This window comes from Pan paniscus, chromosome 13 (assembly GCF_029289425.2).
Source record: "Pan paniscus chromosome 13, NHGRI_mPanPan1-v2.0_pri, whole genome shotgun sequence".
NCBI classification, from domain to species: domain Eukaryota; kingdom Metazoa; phylum Chordata; class Mammalia; order Primates; family Hominidae; genus Pan; species Pan paniscus.
Window position 1 is genome coordinate 123,389,121 of NC_073262.2, and position 23,053 is coordinate 123,412,173.

At 37.7% G+C, this 23,053-nt stretch overlaps 2 long non-coding RNA genes across 2 annotated transcripts in view; one reads left to right on the forward strand and one right to left on the reverse strand.

The window, feature by feature from the left end:
* The window catches only part of LOC103786116 (uncharacterized), an 859,517-nt gene that overhangs the window by 819,814 nt on the left and 16,650 nt on the right, over positions 1–23,053 (forward strand). Inside the window, exons 12-14 of the long non-coding RNA XR_010109414.1 lie at positions 8,570–8,669; positions 10,393–10,512; positions 21,012–21,207. This is a non-coding gene — a long non-coding RNA (uncharacterized LOC103786116). The remainder of the gene's footprint in view (positions 1–8,569; positions 8,670–10,392; positions 10,513–21,011; positions 21,208–23,053) is intronic.
* The window catches only part of LOC117979469 (uncharacterized), a 125,345-nt gene that overhangs the window by 85,524 nt on the left and 16,768 nt on the right, over positions 1–23,053 (reverse strand). The gene's annotated exons all lie outside the window — the stretch shown is intronic.

Here is a 23,053-nt window from a genome sequence, read left to right on the forward strand (position 1 = left end):
GAGAGAGATCCACCCTCTCTCTCTACAGATAAATTGTTTAAAATAAAACCTGTTGATTCGGATTTGGGTGAGGGAAGGGAAAGAAGTGTTCAATAGAAACTGCTAAGCCCCTTTGATGATGGTTGAGGGGCAAACAAGCCTGCGCAGCGTAAATAAATCCCAAATCACTGCCTGACTAACCTGGTTTTATCATTAAAATGGTAAATTAACTTGGCCCTGTGTATGGTCCAGTTATTTGGGTTAACTTAATGATGTAATTGGATCAACTAAGTGATAATCCACTTGCTAATTCAAGCTATCAGCTGTAAGTCTCATTATATAGTTACTGCACCTAACCATCACCATCAACCAGCCCAAGGATTTTCCCGCAGTGTGGAAACACGTAGAGGTGAGTAGGAGATGGAGAGTTCTAGAATTTGGAATGCCAAAGGCTTGTTGAATGTAGCAGCCATGCAGCAACTCCTTGCTTGTCTTACCTCGTGTGATAGTATAGACATCTCTTACTTTTTACTGGAAAATCTGGGTTTAATAGTATTTTACAAGTGATTATTCCCTTTCATTGTAGACCTTTTGTCAGTAATGGCATGGTCATGTTAACATGTTTCTTTGTTTCTCTTTTTACTGAAATTCTCCGGAAAGTATTTTGGAGAGTTGAAGATACATGTAGCCTAGAGACTATAGTAGAAAAACTGTAAAAATAAAAATACAAATGAATTAGCCAAAAATAAACTTTCTTTCCAGATGGAGATTTTGGTAGTCTGGAATGAAATGCACAAGAAGGTTTAGGTAACTGATTAGTGACAGAAAGCCTGGAAAACAAATGCTAAGCTACATGAAGGGTGCTGCTGGTGACACTGGCGATGCAGATTTGATGAACACTTTCCCAAAGGGTAGAAGCAACTGACTGCTGCAAATCAGAAAATCAGCTTTGTCCTGGAGGCTCCTCTTAATTGAGGTGAATTACTATGTTGCCTTAATTACTGTGCTTTTCCCTAGTACTTCTGGCAAATATTCCATTGGCCTTGATTCCAGCACTATCCATTGAAATGTTGTAAAATTACCGATGACTGAAAGAGGGAGCAACACATTAGAGAGACCCTTAAAGATTGGATTCATTTTTGTGAGGGTCCACTGCTAATGCTTTCTCAGCAAATTGAGCTGTGTAATTTAAACAGAACACATCTTTTTTCACAATAGACTCGTAGGATACGGAAGTATACAAATGCTTTCAGAGCCCAAAGTGACAAATTAATAACCTATAAATTAATTTTATAGGTGTCTTTTGTATCTTTCCCCCTGATTAGTTTAATGTTCCTTTCCTTTTTTATTCAAAAAGTTCTCTTTCCATCAATTCTGCCAGGACTGGGAATCTCAAACCTTTCAGCTATTTCTAATCTTCAGTACTTGGAATCACTAAGCAGTGAGGACTGTCAACATAAAAATTCATTGTACCCACCAGCTGCATTAACATATTTTTTTTTTTCCAGGAGCGTCTCCTGCTGCTGGTTTTCATGTTAATGCATTTCCAGTGTCTTGCTTCAAGTGAAAAGTGTCCTGTTTCTCTCTGCCCTAGGTCCATATGAATCTTTTCCAGTGAACAACTATTATCACTCTTGGAAAGTGTGAAATTTTGTGAATGTAACAGAGTAAATTATTATTTTTAAAAGTCAATTTAGCTACCCTCTGTCTGTTTCACTTGGCTTAAAAAGAATCAAATTACCAGTGCCAAGCTCAGCAGTTGGAACTGTCTACCTACAGAATCAGACTGAAGAAACGAGAAAATGATATGCATTTTCTCCAAAGCAAATGTTTGCCATTTGCTCTATAACTTCTAATGCCTTATAATTTCATAACATAATGAGCTATGAATCAGCAAAAGTTGCTTTATTATTTAACCTTGTTACTATTTCCAATCACATATTGCCTAGACTATGTCATGCCTTCCTGATATTGGCAGTATATAACTTTCATTATAAAAGACAATATTTAAATCATTTGAAGGTGTTGCAGACTGGAGATTCAGATGGATTTCTTTTTACCAGGGGCATTTTCTTGGAACAGTAATTTCTTGACTACTTCTTGTAGTCTCTGGATACTTGCCATTTATCGATTTCATAGTGTGTTTCAAAAACTGACAGCTTAGTTGTGAATTACCAAGGAAACTTTATAAGAAATACACAACTGAGCAAACCATGGCTCTTCATCCATATGCATCATTTTAATACTTACCAACATAAAGATGGAAGGAGATATATTAATACTTTAAAAAAATTGGTAAACATAAATACAAAAAATTATGAGAATAGTATTAAAATTCTCATATACCCAGTAACCAGTGTTTAAAATGATAAAACTGGGCAGGGCGTGGTGTCTCAAGCCTGTAATCCCAGCACCTTGGAAGGCTGAGGTAGGTGCATCACCTGAGGTCAGGAGTTCAAGACCAACCTGGCCAACATGGTGAAACCCTGTCTCTACTTAAAAAATACCAAAAAAATAAAATAATAAAATTAAATAAAAATTAGCCGGGCATGGTGGCAGGCACTTGTCAAACCAGCTACTCAGGAGGCTGAGGCAGAGAATTGCTTGAACCCGGGAGGCAGAGGTTGCACTGAGCCAAGATTTCGCCACTGCACTCCAGCCTGGGTAACAAAGACTCTGTCTCAAGCAAAACAAACAAAATTATAAAACTGTCTTCATCTTGCTTCTTTGCACTAAACATGCTTCTGAGATTTATATATGGAAACCAGTAGCTCCATCTTGTTCTTGATCACTGTGGTGTGTTCTTTTATTTTCCATAATGTATGTATAGATATTCTTACTGTTTGATATTTAAGTTGTTTTTATTCTTATAGCCATGGTAAGCAAGGCTTCAAGAGACATTGTTGACAAGTCTCCTGATGCATATGTGCAAGGATTTTCCTGTAATATATATTTGAAATTGCAGCCGTGGTTCCTAGAGCAAACAGGTTTTTAACTTACTAGGTATTGCCAAGTTGTTCTCCAAAGTTTCTCTCATTTTGGAGGACAATTTTCTTTTGCAGCATCGTGACTATTCCTTCACAATTCATCAGTTTATGGTATTTTGATACTTTAAACAAATCTTGCCAAATGAATAGTTACACAATAACTTTTCTTTAAAAAAAGGAATAAATTTCGTTTTCCTGATGCCTTGTTAGATTGTGTACACTTTCATGAATGATTTGCCTTTGGTCTGACTTTTCTGTAAATTGCTTTTCTAGATCTTGTGTCCATTTTTCTACAAGGTAGCTTGATTATTTCTTATACATACATAGGACAATTTTCAAATTTGGGTACTAATCCTTTATTTTACTCATTGTGAATATTATCTTCAGTTTTTGCTTATTCAACTTTGTTCATTATTCCTTTTATGGAAAGCATGTTTACATTTTAATGCAGCTAGTCTTAATTATCTATATATTTTTTGAGTTATGCTTTCAGCTAGGAAATACATTCCCATCAGAGTTTAAAAAGAAATTTTATTAAACATTTATTTAATAATTGTAAAGTTGTTTATTTCCTATTTTGTTTTTTAATCCCTTAAAATTAATTTGGAGATATAATATGAAGTAGAAATTTAATTTAATTTTTTCTGTGAAGAAAACGAGTTGGGAGGCTGAGGCAAGCGAATCATGCGGTCAGAAGTTCGAGACCAGCCTGGCAGACATGGTGAAACCCCATTTCTACTAAAAATACAAAATTTAGCTGGGCGGGGTGGTGCGTGCCTGTAGTCCCAGCTACTGCAGAGTCTGAGGTAGCAGAATCACTTGAACACGGCAGGTGGAGGTTGCAGCAAGCCAAGATCTCACCACTGCACCCCAGCCTGGGCGACAGAGTGAGACTCAGTCTCAAAAAAAAAAAAAAAGAAAGAAAAAAAAAAGAAAACGAGTTGAACTAATTGGCCTAACACCATCCCTCACGGATGTGTGATGCTGTTTGTCACATCCCAAATTCCGAGACATGCTTGGTCTTTCTACAGGCTCTGAATTCCACTGCATCTAGTCCTTCATCTGTTCCTCCATTAATATACACTGCTTTAAATCTGTAGCTCTTTTAACAGTTTTTACTCTCTGGTAGAGTAAGTCTCCAAACGTTCTTTATTCTTTTAAACTGTCATGGCTGCTATTGGAACCATATTCTTTAATATGAATTTCAATAATAGTGTTTTTAGTTCCATCAAAAATGTGTTTGAGATTTTTATAAAATATGTAAATATATAGACTAATATGGAGGGGAGGATAGATATGATATTAAATATCTCTATTCATAAATAAGAAATATATCCCTATTGAATCAAGGGTTTTTTAGGAGCTTTTAATTGTATTTTGTACATTCTTCTGTTTTTGTTCATCTTTTGTTTGAGTTATTACTAGGCTGCTTAAAATTTTTTGATATTATTTAACTGTATCTTTAAAAAAATATTTTAAATGACTTTTTTATGCTTATATCAATTCCAGCAATCCTAATGAAAATTCTTATACATTTTAATTATTTGTTTTAGTTTCTTTTGGATTTTCTTTATAGAGAATTGTCTCTTTATCATCATGCTCATTTCTTTTTCTTTATTATTAGGTAGGAAAGAACTGCTAGTAAAATGTTGAGTAGAGGTGATACTAAGCATCCTTATCTTATTCCTGACTTAATTAGAACTGCTTTTGAACTCCATCATTAAGTACTGTTTGATATAGATAAACTTACTAGGAAAAAAAAGCATATTCAATTAAATATTGAAAGCATATCAATTTTATATTAAATAGAGCAATTGCTTTTGCTATGACAGTTGAGATGATTATATGATTTCTATTTCCTGATCTGTTAATGTGGTGAATTACATTACTATATTGACATGTAATACCATTGTTGTATGTTTTGAATAGTTGAATGTATGCATTATATATACTCGGATATTTTACCACAACACATTGTTGAACTTGGTTTTCTAATATTTTATTTATATTTTTCCATCTACATTCATAATAAGATTGGGCAATAATTTTATTTTTGAACTGTCTGTAACAGATTTAAGCATCAAAGATATACAGATACATACTCTGAAAAGCATGGGTCTCTCTCTTTTTCTCTTCTCTCAAATAGTTCAAATAAGACAGAATTCATGCATTCCTTAAAAGTTCACTGAGATGCCAATAACACAGTTTGAAACTGGTGTTTTGTGCATTGTGTGTGTAGAAAAAGTATTACTATATGGAAAGTAACCATTTACTATTAATTGAATTCTTCTAATGGTATTATTTGTCTAACCATTTCATGTTTATCTATTCTATAATAAATTATAGTTAATTATGATTTTGTGTAAAATTTTACAGTTACCTCAGTTTGCAGATTTATTGGCATACATTTTTTCAAAGAATTCTCTTCTGAATCTTTAAATTTCTACTATATTTGAAATCATGGCACCTATGATAATCATTGATATTGCTTCTCTGTGCCTTCTCTCTTACTTTCTATGACTGAAGCCCAACATTAGCATTCTTGGCTGTCATTTTCATTATTATGTCCTTCTTCAGTGGAAATGTCCTTTCCCCTCCAGGTGTTAATGTGTCTCCTCTCTTGTCCCTCTCAAAATATGAGAAGACCTGGTAGGCACTTACAGTTTATGAGATTTAAAACAATTTTTTTTTCCTAGGGATATTTATAGCTCAGATAAAACAAAGAAGGATGGTTTAGAAGAAGGGATCTATAATAGAAGTTCCAGCCCAGGAAAGTCGTAGGCATTTGTGGGTTCAGAAATACCTTCAGAACTTCCCTAAAATCATGTTATATAAATAATTTCCTCTGACCAAAGGCCACCTCTACCATTAATAAAAATCAAACTTAGTAACATGTGTGTCTGAGAATATTTTGCTCGTATGGTTTGAGAATATTGTTCAGAAGTACAACAAATACATTAAAATAATTATTTGGGAATTTCTTACATTTAGAATCATTCTATGTGCTTCAATTTTTGAGCTTTATATCATAAGCTTAAAATACAGTGAAAAAGTGATAAGGACTTATTTTAACTTCATTGTATATCTTTTAAGCAATAAAGTGTGGAATAAGAATACATAAATATGAAATTATTTGATGAGATCATATGCCAGAGAGTCTTACCAGAGAGTTTTCAATTTTGTTGAGCTTCTCACTGCCATGAGAAAATGACAAGAGATTTCAACAATTCTCCCAGAAAAATATCTGCATAAAATTTGGAGGTACAATGATCCTAAAGCCCAAATCTGAATTCAGGTGATAACCTCTGATTCTGGACCATCCAATACGTTTTAGCATATGGGTAAAACTAATCCTGAACAATCCTAGAAATAGAACTGTTAACATGTTTTAATGTGATAGTATCTTGTTATTAACAAGTTTTCTGAAATCAGATGTGTGAGGTCAGTGATATCAGTTTTAATTCAGGACCGTTAAGCAAAACAAACAAAAATAGCAGATGCCTTTTTAATGCAAAACATAAAATTCATGATTTATATTGGAAAGATACTCTTTCTTCCCAGGTTTCCTTACCCTCCTGTCCTCACATATGTTCTTTTGCTACTTACTTGAATTAGATGACATTCACCCCCAAGGATCAGATCTAATATTCTGTAAGATTTTTTTTCTAAATCTCTTTTGCACTATTAGATTTTTGCAATTTTAGAGTAAAATAAACCTCAGGGACATAAGGCCCCCTGAGAAATAAAATTTAAATCTATTTCTGGTTACTATTTTGTGACTCCCAACTTAAACATATTCTCTTTCTTCATTTTTTGTCTCTCTCTAGCACACAAAAGCCCAAATTGGCATATACTTATTTTTTGAAGTTAATGGGGTGAGGTATATATTAGATTTTTTTAAGCATTTGGGAGGAGTTTCTGGAAAACTTTTAAGATATTTAAGATAGTTCATGAGTGTTGAAAATCACTATTTTTATATGTTATGTATTTGTATTAAACCAACTCTTCTGGAACATTGCTTGGGTAAATTAATGTCATTCTGCACTCTTTTAATGCTTTCAGAATTTTATGGCCTTTTACAAAATGGGATAACTCATTTCTATGTAGCAGATAATTTATTTTACCCATTAAAAGGGTTCTACAGGGTCAAAAGTGATGTTCACTATAATCTAAATAAATCATTTGGCTTTTTACAAATAATATTTATTAAAACCTCTATCAGAAATGGAAAAACAAAATGTAAAGTTTCCAAACAGATCTTCATCTTACTTAGCAAATAATGGAACATTAACATGATTATTCATGAGACTTATTCTTGAAGGGTATTCTAATTAAAGGATATACTAGAGTTCATGAGTTTCAATTTGGAAGGAAAGAAGCTCTACTTTTCATATAAATATCTTGATACTCATTAGGAATAATCATTGAAATGATTTTCTAAAATGAGGGATTATGTTATAGTTAATGAAGCTTGTATTCAACAGTGCATATTAAGAAAAGGCAAATTTCCTCACTTATAAAATTTCCCAGGATGTTAAAAGATGTAGCGTTGCTCTCACTGCTGTGCTTGTGTACTGACAAGCAGAGCCTGGCTTCATCTGTACCCACTGCATAATGTGGAGGATTTATGTAAATGATATTAGTGCAGGTGCTAGGAGACTGTGGACAATTCCTTTCAGGGGATCTCAATAAAATGACACTGAGCTAAATCCTTGAATTCGATAAAGCAATCAGCTGGGCAAAGCTGCAGTTCATTCTCTTAGATACATATAATATACTTTAATAATGCCATAAATCAATTTAGTTTTTATGTTTTTATGAAATGTGCATGTGTGTGTGTGTGCATGTGTGTGTTCTCTCAGTTTTTGCACTCATGGCTGATCTTCTCAAATAAAGAATGAAAGCTTGTTGTCTGTTGCAGTGATGCTCACAGGCTGCGTAATCAAACTTGTAAGTCCTGCAAACAGTCCTGTGTGATATTGGACATGTTTCTCTAAATTCCCAATTTCTTCGTATGTACAAAGTTGGTCTACTCTATTTGAGCTACTGTAACAAAATGGCAGGAAACATGGCAAACTGGGTAGCTTTATTTCTTACAGTTCTGGAGGCTGGGAAGTCCAAGATCTAGGCATCAATAGGTTTGGTGTCTGGTGAGGACCCTCTTTCTGATTCATAGATGCAGCTTCTAGCTGCATCCTTACATGGTGGAAAGGGCAAGGCAGCCCTCTGAAGCCTCTTTTGTAAGGGCAATAATCATATTCATGAGCGCAAAGGGGTAGGGTGACCAACAATCTCAGTTCCTCCAGAATTGAGGGGTTTTCCTAAACACATACTAACACCAAGAAAATCCCAGGCAAACTGGGAGGACCTGGTCACCCTAACAAATGGGAAAGTAAAGATATCTACCACGAGTGGTGTGCCGGAACCAGCTTCTACTAGCTAGGAGACCCAATTGTGAAATAGTCAGGAATTTTGTGGGCCAACTTTAATATACTCAGAAATTTTGTGAGCTATTGGTAGCTTTAAATTATCTATGCTAGGAATGTTTACACCATAGTAATAAGCAGATGCTACAAATTAGGGTTTTTTTTTTCTCCTCATAGAGCCTGTTTACTAGCATGTCACTGCCTATCACACAATAAGGCTGGTGAAATTCTATTGAAATAATCCATGTAAAATGCTCAGTGGAGTGCATGATACAAGGTAAGTGCTAATTCAGCATTGTTGATTAGTAATTTATTATTATCCCTATTAATTATGCATTAGCAGTCAGTAAATATCTGTTAAATTGAACTGAACTGTGCCTGAAGTCACTCTATATAACTTATTTCAATGAATTAAAAAAAAGTTCAGAAGATAGACTAAGTTTATCTTCTAGGTCTCCAAACTGGTGGTTTTGTCCGCCCTCTTCACTTTCTCTACATTTCCTCTCTATGAACCTAAAAAGGCCCTTGTCCCCCAGTCTGGCTAGGCCAGTGTCTCTAGCTCCAGGAGTGTGTAAGAATTATACATTGCTACTGTGCATGCATGGGGTGAAGCAAATAGGGTTATGTTAATTAGGTCTCTTCCAAGAGGACACAATGAAGATGGCCCCTCTGTTGTGACTGACACCACCACCACTTGACTTGCCCTTGCCCACTGACCAAATCTTCCCATTTCTCTGATATCCGAAACTGCTAAAAGTTCTTATATTTAGTCTTTGAATTATAGAGTTTCAGACACCTCTGTCAGTGCGTGTCTGTTACGTACTTGGAAAGGTAACACACATATTAGATCATCAACAAAGTGCAAATTAGGTTATCAAGTTAACTCTAGCAAAGATCCTTGCTTTAAGGAAATTGGCCCAGGAAAGTGGCCAGATGAAGTTCGGAAACTGGAATGTTACAGGAGAGGGCAGGCCTAAGGGGAAAGGTTATAGACATCCAGTAGGCAGCATTGGAAAATTCAAGTTCTTGGGATGAAGGAGTGAATTAAAGGTGTGGAGGGCAGAGCTGGTGCATGAATAAAGCCAAGATAAATAAAGACACTTATGCATCTACAATTCTTGATTTTAGGGAAGCAACCCTCTGAATGTCCAGATTGTAGAAAGAAGTTGGAGTGAAGAGAGGTAAAATGGTTTTAAGCCTCATCATAGCTTTGTCAGGCCAAGCCTAGATCTTCAAGCATAAAAATGTGTGACTAAGAGTAAATATGTCTAAGTAATTTAACCTCTGGTTTATTAGGAATCCTAAGTTATGAAAATGAAGACACTGCCTGGACTGATACAAGACAAATGTATCCTAATCCCAATGTATTAATCATCATTTAAAGGCTTTGTCCCCTCTCTGGCTTTGTCCAGCCGCAGTCAGCAGGCATTCCCTCCTAGGGAGGAACAGATCAATCCCTTAGGATGTTGATTTGTGCTGAAGAGCCCTACTGGTCTCCCAGCAAGCTATTTCAAGGAGAAGCAGTGTGTGAGCCAGTCAGTTCCTTCTCAGTGTTGAGGGATTTCCAGCTGATCGCTCTGATTGCTCTCATAGAGATAATGTAGCATCATAAAAGGGGAGTTTCTGTAGCAGCTTACTTGCAATCAATGGCTGCCTGTGGTGTTCCAGCTTTCCTTGATGTGAATGCTAGTTTCAGTCTTCTATACAGTTTAAGAGAGAAAGGGAAGGGATGGCTAAGGGCTACAGGTGAATTTCTGTCCAGACCTAGGTTTTCAAAAGTGCTGGCATAGTAAGAGGGACCAACTGGAAATAGCAGCCACCAAGGTATTCCCAATACATGGACATGCATTAGACACCCCAGCCCTTGTTTTTTTTTTAAAGATTCAATCTCTCTATTGAACGATATGCTCTTTCCTGTATCTGTTTTTATTCTTGCTCTCTCTTCGATGGTCCCTTGGCATTTAAAACTATTGACTGAAAGCTTTTTTCCTTTCCTCAAGTCAATTCACTTCAGAAAGTATCTACCCCCGTGTCCCCAGCAGCACATTTCATCCACACCACGAAGCGAACAGAAAGAGACCTAAAGCTTGGTCTATGTGCTTCTGCCACTCACGTCCAAGGTGAGTATCCACTGCACATTTTTTAAAGAAGTGAAACATTAAATAGTTACAACATCATACATGATGTTAGGAAACGAAGAATTTATTGTGGATAAAGAATTGAAGCAAATGTTCTAGACCTTTTTGGGAATGCTGCTAATTATAAAAATAAAAGACAATGCAAAGAAAAGAACAAAATTGTAGGCAAAGAAAACTAGAGCATTGAAAGCACAGGGTTTGGAATAAACAGCATGTGGTGTTGGGGTGTTTGTGTGTGTGTTGTTTGTTCTTTCATGCAACAAATATATCCCGAGCTGCTACGTGTGCTGGCATTGTTCTAGGGAGCTAGGATGCAGCCTTGAAAGGAACAGTCATTGGTCCCCTGCAGTTCATTTTCTAGTAGAGCCAGTAAGTAAATGAATGATTTTTCAAATATTAGAGATTAGTACAAGTAAGACAATAATACAGGATAAAGTGACAGAAAGTGTCTGGGGCGGGGAGGATGCTTAGAGTTAGGATGGCCAGGGAAGGCTTTTCTTAGTTGATGGCAATGAAGAGAAAACAAGACCTGTGGAGTGGAGGCAGAGCTTTACAGACAGAGGGACCAAGTCAAGGCTGCAAAAAGGAAACATTTTGGCAGGCGAGAAGCAACCCTGATTCTACATTAGAATTACCTGCAGAGCTTCTACAACTATATCCCTAATTGGGCCCACCCCCAGAGAAATTGAGTTAATTGTTTTTGGGTGGTGCCCAGACATGAGTATTTTAAAAACCTTCTCAGGAGATTCAGATGTCAAGGAAAGCTGAGAACTGCTGGGGTGGAGCGCAGTGATTCTCAAACTCAGGAATCAAAATCGTTAGGGAGGCTTATCATATTGAGATGGCTTAGCCCCATCCCTAGAGTTTCCAATTCAGTAAGTCTGGGGTGGGGCCCAAGGATTTGTAGTTTTAACAAGTTTCCAGCTGGTGCTAATGCTGGTCTGGGAACCTCACTTGAAAACCAGTGGGTTAGAGAACAGAAACAGGAGCCAGTATTGAAAGAGGATGTGAGCGATACGGAGGAAAATAGAAGGAAGTTGAAACTTCTGTCCTGTAAGAGAGAAAATACAGAGCACAGCTACAATCACAGAAATGACGAGGGCAGAGGCAAAACTAGATCATTCTGGACAACGAAGGAGAAGATATACAAAGCAAAGTCCAGACACAGATGGCAGGACAGAGCAGAAACCAGAGGAACTGTTCTGGATGAGCTGGGTAAGACACGAATGTGGAAAGGTAGACACACACACAGAAAAGACAAGCACAGAAATGGCTGGGGAAAGAGGGACAACTGGAAGGACTATTCTGGAGTTTGAGAGAATGGCCAAATGTAGAGTCATCAGCACTTATAGATGGAGTTTCAGCGATCTTGTAGAGCGCCTTTAGGTAGGTAAGTGAAACTAGAAGTGAAGGCAGGCTGTGAATGAGAGAAAAGTTGAGGAGGTAGAGGGAAATCAGATGCATATCCTTGAAACTGCTGTAGGTCTGCTAACTCATTCAGGGAGCAGGCAGGTAATGGAAGTCAGTGAAGGGGGTCAGTTGTGAGCACCTGGAACAAGCATGCTTGGTCTAAATAGATAGCAGAGACAGCTCCGGGTGATGGTTGTCATTCAGGATCACAAGTCTTCTTACTGCCCTGCTAAAGGTGCCAATGTATGCAGCTCTTGAAAATGGGCTTCAATTTGTCTTTAAGACATCATGCTTGCTAAATCTGTGTATACCAAATCAACTGGCTTTGTGGGCTAGTTTGCTACCTTTGGACTACTTAGTATCTATGATCCTTTATATCTCTCAATTTTCATGATGTGAGTAAAGGATTAGAGATGTCACCCAGGAGTGTTGTCCAGTACTTCAAAAAAAGAGAAAGACAGTTGCCTTACACATGTGAGTTGCCTTATGTAAGCATAATGGGAGTCAAGAATAGTCACTAACAGGCTGCCTTGATCAAACCATAGAACTAAGCACAAAGAAGATGTACTTTATATCACACTAATGGGTCTGTTCTCAGTTTGGAGCATGAACTATAAAAAATAGCAAGCTTGACCACTTGTATGTCTTTTCTTTGAAGAAGTGTCTGTTCATGTCTTTTGTCCACTTTTTCATGGGGCTATTTGTTTATTCTTGTCAAGTTCCTTATAGATTCTGGATGTTAGACCTTTGTCAGATGCATTGTTTGCAAATATTTTCTCCCATCCTGTAGACTGTTTATTCTGTTGATAGCTCCTTTTGCTGTGCAGAAGCTCTTTAGTTTAATTAGGTCCCACTTGTCAATTTTTGTTTTTGTTGCAATTGCTTTTGAGGACTTAGTTATAAATTCTTTCCCAAGGCTGATAATCCAGAATGATGTTTCCTATGTTAGTAATAATGAGAAAAATGCAAACTGAAACCACAATGAGATACCATCTCACACCAGTCAGAATGGCTACTATTAAAAAGTCAAATAACAACAGATGCTGGTGAGGCTGTGGAGAAAAAGGAATGCTTATACACTGTTGGTGGGAATGTAAATTAGTTCAGCTACTATGGAAAGTAGTTTGGAGATTTCTCAGAGAACTTTAAAAAGAACTACCATTCAACCCAGCAATCTCATTACTGGGTACATATTTAAAAGAAAATGAAACATTTTACCAAAAGACACATGCACTCATATGTTCATTGCAGCACTATTCACAATAGCAGAGACATGGAATCAACCTCGGTGCTCATCAGTAGTAGACTGGATTAAAAAAAAAAGTCATATACACTGTGGAATATATGCAGCCATAAAAAAGAACAAAATCATGTTTTTTTGCAGCAAACCAGATGCATCTGGAGGCCATTATCTTAAACAAATTGACCCAGGAATAGAAAACCAAATATCACATGTTTTCACTTATAAGTGTGAGCTAAATATTGGGTACTCATGGACATAATGATGGCAACAATGACACTGGGGACTACTGGAGTGGGAAGGGAGGGAGGGAGCAAGGGTGTAAAAACTATTGGGTACTATGCTCACTACCTGGCTGACAGGTTCAGTTATATCCCAAACCTCAGCATCATACAATATACCTTTGTAACAAACTTGCACATGTACCCCCCTTATTCTAAAGTAAAAGTTAAAATTATATTAAACAAATGATAAGGATACACTAGTCGGCATTCAGAGAAAACTGGCCAGGAATGTGAGGCTCTTCTTTTTCCAAGTCTAAAGAGAAATTGTTGAATTACTTGGCTATCATTCAACAATGAGTCAGTGGAACTGTTTTCACATTTCGAAAGAATGTCTTTAGAAAGAGGAATTTAATTTATTCCAACCAGCACAAGTGGACTTTGTGATAGAATTTCCTCCCATTTAATGAGTGTCTTTCCATTGTCAGAACCATCTGTGTGGGAGTGAACTGCCCAGGGAGCAGGAGCTTCCCATCTCTGGAAGGGACCATACACAAAATGCACAACCACCAGAATTAGTGTTGAAGGAACTCAAACATGCAGTGGATTTTTGTAAGACGACCGTTTATGAGCCTGTAATCTGTGTTTTTATTATTCTATGTTTCCTCGCAAATGAACAAAGTTTTGAAGAACTTGCGTGAAGTCAACCCGAGTATGTGCCCCAACGATCCTGTAGCTCTGGTTTGTCACCATCACTTCCCTGGCTAACTCAGTAAGCCACAAGGCATGAGTGACTGCAATTTTGGGCCATGTTCAATCTGAACACATTCCTGGATTCTTTAACACGTTTGCAACATCAAAGGATAGGAAGCAGGAGAGGCAATTAGACGCAGTGCTTGGTAATCAAGTTGAAATCCTTTTACTACTTGTAAGGAGCATTTATTAAGCCCCTGCTAGGTACCATTTCTATGCTAAGCCTTTCCTTAATTTATCTCATTTTGTCTTTTTAACACCCCAATGTGGTTGCTACACTCTCAGTACCTATTTAACACTTGAGGGAAGTTAGGGCCCCAAATCAGAGCCAACAAATGAACTCAGGTCTCTCTAAGATCCATACAACCTTGGACAAGTCATTTAGTCCCTGGAAAAATTAGTTTTGACATTTTTTAAATGAATATACTCTTTTTATCTTGGAAGTTTGTAGTTTCAAGTGAGCACCTCCATGTGAACTTTCTGTAAATTTTAACATGCAGATATCACTGTAAAAATATGTGAATCCATGAAAGAGAACCTCAGTGTGTTTTTCTATTGCTACATAGGTAGAAGAGGTAGAAGAAGATGTCTTGTGATTATGGGCTTTTTAAGTAAGCAGTGATTTAAAACCTTTTATAATTCTATGCTATGCCCTGGAAGTAATGAAGAAAAGAATTAAAAAGACAAACTGCTATGTAGGCAGATCTCAGTATTTAAAAATCAAGCTTATAATGGGATAAGCAATTGTCTCTATGTGAGACCTGGCAATTTAAATGCTAAAAGTAGAAAAGCTGGAAAATAATATTTACATTTTAATGCAATATTCAACTAAGTGGCTCCTCATCTTTAAAATATTTGAGAAGCCTGATTTTCTAAAATATAAAAATACAAATTATATTGTATTTCTTTGAACAGGAGTGTCTGTGTACTAGTAGTGAGAGTGCACTAGGTACAATTTATCTTAATTAAAATCAGCCACATCGTCCTTGATCTTTATTGAGTGTGTGTGTTTCATTTAAATAAAGTCATAATCTCTTCTCCAGATACACACACCCTTTCACCAAACTCCTTAGAAAATGAGCTCCCATTTTATTGTGTTTATGCATAAACAGAACAGTTATTCGGAAAAAGTATTTGAGAGTCCACCTATCTAGCTGACAATGATAAGTTCAATTTGTGGGTTTTTCTTAATCTTCTTGTTCTCATGCTTTGAAAAATATCTTCATGATTAGAAACCATTTCTGTATACATTATTAACATATTTGACACTACACGAGGTAGCCTATGTTTGTATCACATTTCCTTCTGAGAAGAGCAGCTGGTTCCTTTTGCTGCTTAGTAAAGACGAAGGTTATTTTTCTCCATCTTAAATGTTTGCCTTCTATCAGGCCTACCCTTGGGTTAGTTCTGGCCCTATTCCCTCCTTAAAGCCTGAATCAAATACTGGAGTTTGGTTTCTTTCCTATCTCTACAGCAATTACCGTTGACACTACCTACTAAAACACTTACAAGACAGCAGGACTCAATTGTTTTTCCCCTCAGCAGAATACAGTAGTGAAAGAGAATCCTTAAATGGATGCCTAATATGTAAAATAGGGAAGAGCCTAGCAGGGCCTTTCTGTTAGAATCCATTAGACCTGAGTTAGGAACCTCTAGTGAATTCTTATAATTTTATGTTGTCTTGACATCTATTTTCTTTCTTTCTCTCTTTCTTTCTTTCTTTCTTTTTCTTTCTCTCTCTCTTTCTCTTTTTTTTTTTTTTTTTTTTTGACGGAGTCTTGCTCTGTCACCCAGACTGGAGTGCAGTGGCACGATCTCCGCTCACTGCAACATCTGCCTCCCAGATTCAAGCGATTCTCCTACCTAAGCCTCCTGAGTAGCTGGGATTATAGACGCCCAGCTAATTTTTCTATTTTTTGTAGAGACAGGGTTTCACCATCTTGGCCAGGCTGGTCTTGAACTCCTGACCTTATGATCCACACACCTCAGCCTCCCAAATTGCTGGGACATCTATTTTCAATACAAGTTTAGCTTTTTCATGCCATAAGGGCTCAGTCACCCTTCACAGTTTCCAGTTCTACACTACACCCAGATGGCTCAAGCCTATAGCCAGAGATAAAAACTTAGAGGCATCTCTTTCATCTCGTTTCCCAGAAACTTCCTTTAAAGGGACCATTCAGGTGTTTATTTTTAAATTGGTGCAAAAAAAAAAAAACGCAATTACTTTTGCACCAACCTAATCTTTGCCCATGAACTTAAAGTGACATGCATCCTATTCCCTTATATATACTGCTAGTTGCCACAATCTGTGCACTCATTCACTCTCTCTCTCTCTCTGACTCTTCATTCCTGCATCACGTGACTGGGACAGTCCTTATTGCCAGAGCAATGGTCAGGCAGTTGCACACGGGTCATACAAGAGCTACAAGGGCATCTTCCAGTATAAACAAGTTTCCCGTGTGAGGGACCTCCTTTCATGGGTTGAAAAATGAGGCATTAGGCTGTCCACCAGGTCCAAAAGTATTCCGTGAAAGGCATACTTCCACACTCATGTCCAGGTCCCTTCGTTTTCTGTTAGGGGAGGGTTGTTGGTCACCTCCATTTAGCTGGGGGCTCTCAAAACAGAACCCCTTCTGTATCTGACCAGCTGAGGCCCTCATCAGAACTCCTGATTCCACAGAGAAGGATTTGAAAACCACTAGAAAAAAAGTGACAAATTCTAGTTTCTACAGGGGCAAGGCAGATAATATAAAGGAAGGAAATGTACTGGTGGGATCTGGGCTACACGAGGGGAGCATGCTCAGTCTAAAGGGACTGCTACATCTCACACTAATGTCAAGTAGAAACTAAAGGCCCAGTCTTTCCAGATCATTATCATTCTTCAAGAGAAGACAGATTTCCAGATTGCCTTTAATATGATATTCTCAACTTATGAATATTGTCAATAAATTTATTTTTATTTTTTATAAAATGATGGATAGGCAAAATAAAGCACATCTGCTAGCCAAATCTAGCCTGCAAACTCTCAGATAGTGACCTCTGCATCTTTAAATGTAGACCTGAGTAAAGAAAAGATCATGCTTGTTATATTTGTAACTTTGTCTTCAGTGCCAAATATAATAACCCCTGGTGCAGAGCAGGTATTCAAATTTGTTGAATGAAAGAATAAGTGATGAATGGCTAGATTGTCTAGACCACTGTCATAATGTTTCCAGTAATTTCATTGTTTTCTGCCTTAAGTGAAGGCAATGTGGTATGATAGAAAGAGCACCTGGTAAGAAGAGAAGGTGTGGTTCACAGTATAAATCTGTCTACTCTTATTTTACTTGCGTCTTAGTTTGGTTATCTACAAAATGAAGCTGAGATTAGATGACTATATTATTTTTTTCAACCAATACTTCAAGGAGCTTTTAAAACTTTGGTAAGCGATGACTCAAGTGGCTTCTGAAGGGATGAGATGAATGCCTGATAAGGAGAGAGTCTTTGGGATTTAGGGATTCAGAAGGTTACATTTGCTTTTTGGTAAATGATAGCAGTATAAACATAATTATTTTTCTACTTCTTTCCAGAACCTTGCAGAAATGACAAGAAAGGTTTGATTGTTTGATTTTGTAATATAAGGCATAAGAGAACAGACTAAGAGACAGGCCAAGAGAGCGAAGAACAATACAAGAGCAAAAAGAAATGAGAAACTGGGGACTTAGCCAACTCAAGAATGTTTAATTCTAAGTCAGTCTGCTACTTTTTACACCAAGTCAAGTCTTGTAGAACTCTTTGATTCTTTGGACTATGTCCATGTATAACCTTTAAAATGTATTTTAAAAGGATACATTTTAGCAGAAAGTTCTAATGTTAAAAATATTGTAAACCCCTTGAATAGAAAGTCCTCCAGGATTTACTATTCTATGATTATATCCAGCACAGTAGGCTGCATTGTATGGAGTTGTGGGTTTTGTACATTCCTCTAAGTCCTGATACAACACATGTTAGATGGGCATACAGCTTCAGATTCATAAATGCTTCTTGTCAAGACCACATTGTTCTGGCATCTTTACACACAAAAATCAGAAGGAGAGGCTGGGCATGGTGGCTCACGCCTGTAATCCCAGCACTTTGGGAGGCTGAGGCGGGTAGATCACGAGGTCTAGAGATCGAGACCATCCTGGCCAACATGGTGAAACCCTGTCTCTACTAAAAATACAAAAATCAGCTGGGTGTGATGGCGCACTCCTGCATTCCCAGCTACTTGGGAGGCTGAGTCAGGAGAATCACTTGAACCCAGGAGGTGGAGGCTGCAGTGAGCCAAAATCGCACCACTTCACTCCGGTCCAACAGAGCAAGACTCTGTCTCAAAAAAAAAAGAAAAATCAGAAGGAGAGTCTGAGGAAAGACATATAGCACCTTCCCTGGTAATGAGTTCTGTGAAATTCTGTGCTTTTAAAGCTCACTGTCACATCTTTCATTTATGAAATCTCTGTAAGAATCCAGGATCCAAGTCATTTGTTTTAGAAATTCATTAATTGGCCTTTCAGAGCCAAGACAACAAGTATGGCCAAAGAATCATTTCTGATGAGATCAGTAATAGCAAATCTGAAGCAATCTCATTTTAGAAAATATCTAAGTGGGTCTCACTCATCAATGTGTTTCAGATTCTTTCACGGCTTCAAATATAATGGACAGAGCTGGGTTTCCTTGAGATAGCATTTCAGTGAAACACTTTTTAATTCATTTTACACAGCTCTTATTAGATTTGTAAGAGGATACACACTGAATAAGCACTCCATGGTCACTTGAGAGGAGAGTAGTTACGTGACTCATTTAACAGGCAATTACCTGTTTAAAAAGAGACAAATATCCTGTGTCTGACAGAGGCTATGACTGCATGACATGAACCAAATGTTTGAGACTATTGAAAAATCCTACAATGAAGGGGATTCTGGGCTCCTATACAGAATTCACTGGCCTTCAACTAGTAAAAAATAGATGTTTGATGGAACTGTTATGAATCTCGCCATCTTAATCATGGTAATGGTTACACAGAGCTACACGTGTGATAAAAATGCATAAAAATACACACACACATACGAGAATGCACATAAAACTAGTAAAATCTGAATAAGATTGGTGAATTGTGTCAATGTCAGTGTTCTGGTTGTGATATTATACTGCAATGTTAAAAGAGTTTACCATTAGGGGAAAGTGGGTGAGGAGTATACAGTCTCTCTCTATATTATATCTTACACTGCATGTGAATCTACAATTATCTCAAGATAAAAATTCACAAAACCTAGCAGTTTTTGACTGCATCTATTGATGCGGTATCACCCACTCTACCAGATGGCTTACTGTCATCATCCCACTTATATGTACTGTGAGATAAGGGTGTGGCTCTTACTTCTGGGCAGGTGGGCTTCACATGGAAGAGCAGCTTCTAAAAGACTCGTGTGTTTCAGAATAGTATTGCTGATGCTGGAATTTAGGTTAAGATGTAATCCTTTTTTCTCCCTATTCTCATGCATGCTTTGGAATTTGGCATCAAGAGAGTTGGCATGGCACCCTGCCTTTGTTTCCTATACTATATATGCTGATGGTTTTGTTTAGCTCTGGATCAGTTTGATAGAGATATTAGAGATGGTCACCTGACAGACAGGTTATTGGATTCTTCTGAGAGCATATTTGTGAATTGCATTAATGGTTTCTTTCTGTGCCCTTTGCCATGTAACATTGTAGACATCCATCTACAAATAGGGCTTTGTTTCTACCCGTTGACTCTGGGCTTGGCCTCGTGTTTGTTTGGGGTAATGTTAGCAGACATGAGCAAGCAGAGACTTGAAAATCATTTGTGCGGTTGAGCTTTCCCTTTTGGACTTAGAACATCGCCAGGACAAGAATGTGCCTGGAGTAGCCTATCCTTTAGCAGGAGGACGATGAAAGAAAGGTGGAGCAGAGCTGCCCAATTAAACTGCACCAGCAAAAGTTCAGCCTGAAGCAGAGTCCCTGGTTGACCCACAGACTTATAATAAGCCCAGTCCACAGTAGCTGCCCCACGGACACATGTATTCTAATTGTTGATTGTTGTTTGAAGCCATAGGGTTTTGAGGTGATTTTATATGCAGGAGTAGTTGGTAATCATTATAATTGTGAAGGATGGCCTTTTGGATTTCAGATAGGCGACGGGGATCTGAAAGATCGAAATAGAAGGGCAGTGTGTGTGGTGGGGGGCATCTGTTAATTCTCCACACTTGTAGGAACTAGAATACCAAATGGCAACTGAGTTACAGAAAATGGACAGCTACCCATTATTACAGTGTAGGAGATAAGGTCTCCTTAGGTCATGAAGTTAAACTGATGCTCAGATACCTGAGCTTTTTAATTAAGTTCATTTGAACAAAGACCAAGTGGGGTTGAACCAGCAACAACGAATTAAGTGGCCTAAACTATTAGGTCTATGGAGAAAGAAATCAAGCAGTATGTTGAGGTTAGATCTAGATCAGGAGGTAGAATTTTTTTTGTGAAGGTCCAGATAGCAAATATTTTACACTTTGTGGGCTCTACACTCTCTATCACAACTTTTCAACATTCAACATTGCTAACATGCAAATAAATGTGATTGACTACATTCAATAAAATTTCATTTACAAAAACATAGAGTGTCTGGAATTGGCCCACAGGTTATAGTTTGCTCACTTCTCATCTAGATTCTTGTAATAATATTGTATTATTGAATAAAACATTTAAAACTAATTATTTGTGGAAATTTAAGGTAAAAAATGGTAAATATGTGGCATGTATACTCAAAGTTCTCCCTTTGAGCCAACAATAGACATCACAATCTTTCCTGGAATTCTTTCTCCCAGATTGGAAATGTCCTCTGAATTCTTCGTATCTCAGCAATCCAGACAGTTTTTACCAATTTGTCATAGCTTGTAAGCTACATAAAGGAAAATAATAATAACCACAACTCAAAGGCTTCTCTTTTATCAGCCATAGAAAAATGTTACAACTTTACAAAGTGACTGAATTTAAGTTAAACCCTCTGACAACAAATTGGAGGTAAGTGTAATAGAATAATAATAAAAACATTGAAATCATAAGAATTTCTTAACGTTATTTTATGTCAAAGCATTTGCTTTTGATGTATACATATTTGCTTTTGATATATACATATTTGCTTTTGAAGCTGTGAAACTTGGATTGAAGATACAGTAGGGAACATGAAGACCCATACTAGGGATCATCTGGTTAAGGTGGAGAGTAGAGTTGTAAAAAAGTAGGGACATTGGAGGTGGAGTGAGGAAAGAGTTGTTTGTAAAATTAGATAGGTTCCTTGGTGTGATACTCCATGAATGTAGCTACACCATGTGTCTGTGGACAGTGAGATATGGTGATGAGACAGATTGGGTAAGAATCTTGGTAACTAATTCCCTAAGCTCAGTGGAGGTGAATGTAGTCTTTGCCACAGAGCTGTGATGGCTGCAGATGGAAGAAGGTTTGAAGAAAAACAGTGAACACTGCAAGCTATTTTGAGGAAATCTGTCAAAATTGAAAAGTATTTTCTCCTCAGTGGTCCAACATAAGTCCAATGTGGATTATTGATCATGGTTTTGGTAATTTCACTTGAACTGAGCCTAAATAATCAGGCACGTGCTGTGCTGAGTACTGCCAAGGTTGTTTAATTGCAAAATCAATTCCAAGGCACTGTAGCTCCTAGCCAAAGCCTCTTTGCTAATCAGGCCTGAATGTGTTGGATGGGGGTAGCCAATAAGATGCAACACTGGCCTTCTGTTATAACAATGGGATTTCCTTTTTACAGTTCTTTATGGGGCCCTCATCCCTTGGTAATGGCTTGTGAACAGCTTGAACTCCTCAGGCAATTCTTGAATAATCTTTTCTCCCACACAGCCATAAAGAAGGCCAGCCTGGAAACTTGTATCACATGATTTGATCAGTCTGCTGAGAGGGCTGGAGAGTTCTCTTGATATGACACTTATGAAGTGGTAATAAAGCTGGGTCTGATCCACAGTGGCAGGTGGCTCAGGCATCAGCAATGCAGTCATTTAATGAGATAAACTTGAAAACACCAAGCAAAAGTTTGGAGGACTGAATGTTTAGTGAGAAAGTTCAATGAGTAGAGTTATTCTTTGGAGAGGGTCCCCCCAAAGCCTTGGAAGAAGTAAAAATTGTAGGGCTATGACTTTGGAGTGAGCCCATAAAACTTTCTAATTCTTGCCAAAACAGAAAGGATTTTAAAATGTCAAGTTGGATGTGGTTCCTCTTGAAGCAGGACTTACAGTTGCCCTGGAGTCACAGGGGGTTGGGCTGAGGACAACTTTGACTTAATTTGCATTTTCCCAACCTTAGTCCGTTTTCACACTGCTGTAAAGATACCACCTGAGATTGGGTAATTTACAAAAACAGAAGACATTTAATTTACTCACAGTTCTGCATGGCTAGAGAGGCCTCAGGAAACCTACAATCATGGCAGAAGGTGAAGGGGAAGAAAGGCATGTCTTACATGGTGGCACAAGGGAGAGAGATGTGGGCAAAACTGCCATTTTTAAACCATCAGATCTCATGAGAACTCCCTCAGTATCACGAGAACAGCATGGTGGAAACCACCCTAATCGCCTCTCTCCCACCAGGTTCCTCCCTTGACACATGGGGATTACAATTTGAGATGATACTTGAGTGGGAACACAGACTCAAACCATGTCACCAACCTATGCCCTACTGAAAGACAGGTATTCTGAGATCAAGTGACACTAATCATCCTGAGCTGAGATTTCCCAGTATTCCTCTCTACCTCCACTCTTTCTTTGACACCTCTCTGACCACTCCTCAACCGCCAACCCCCATGCACATCTTCGATCATGAGAAAAAAACAGAAGACAGGACCTCT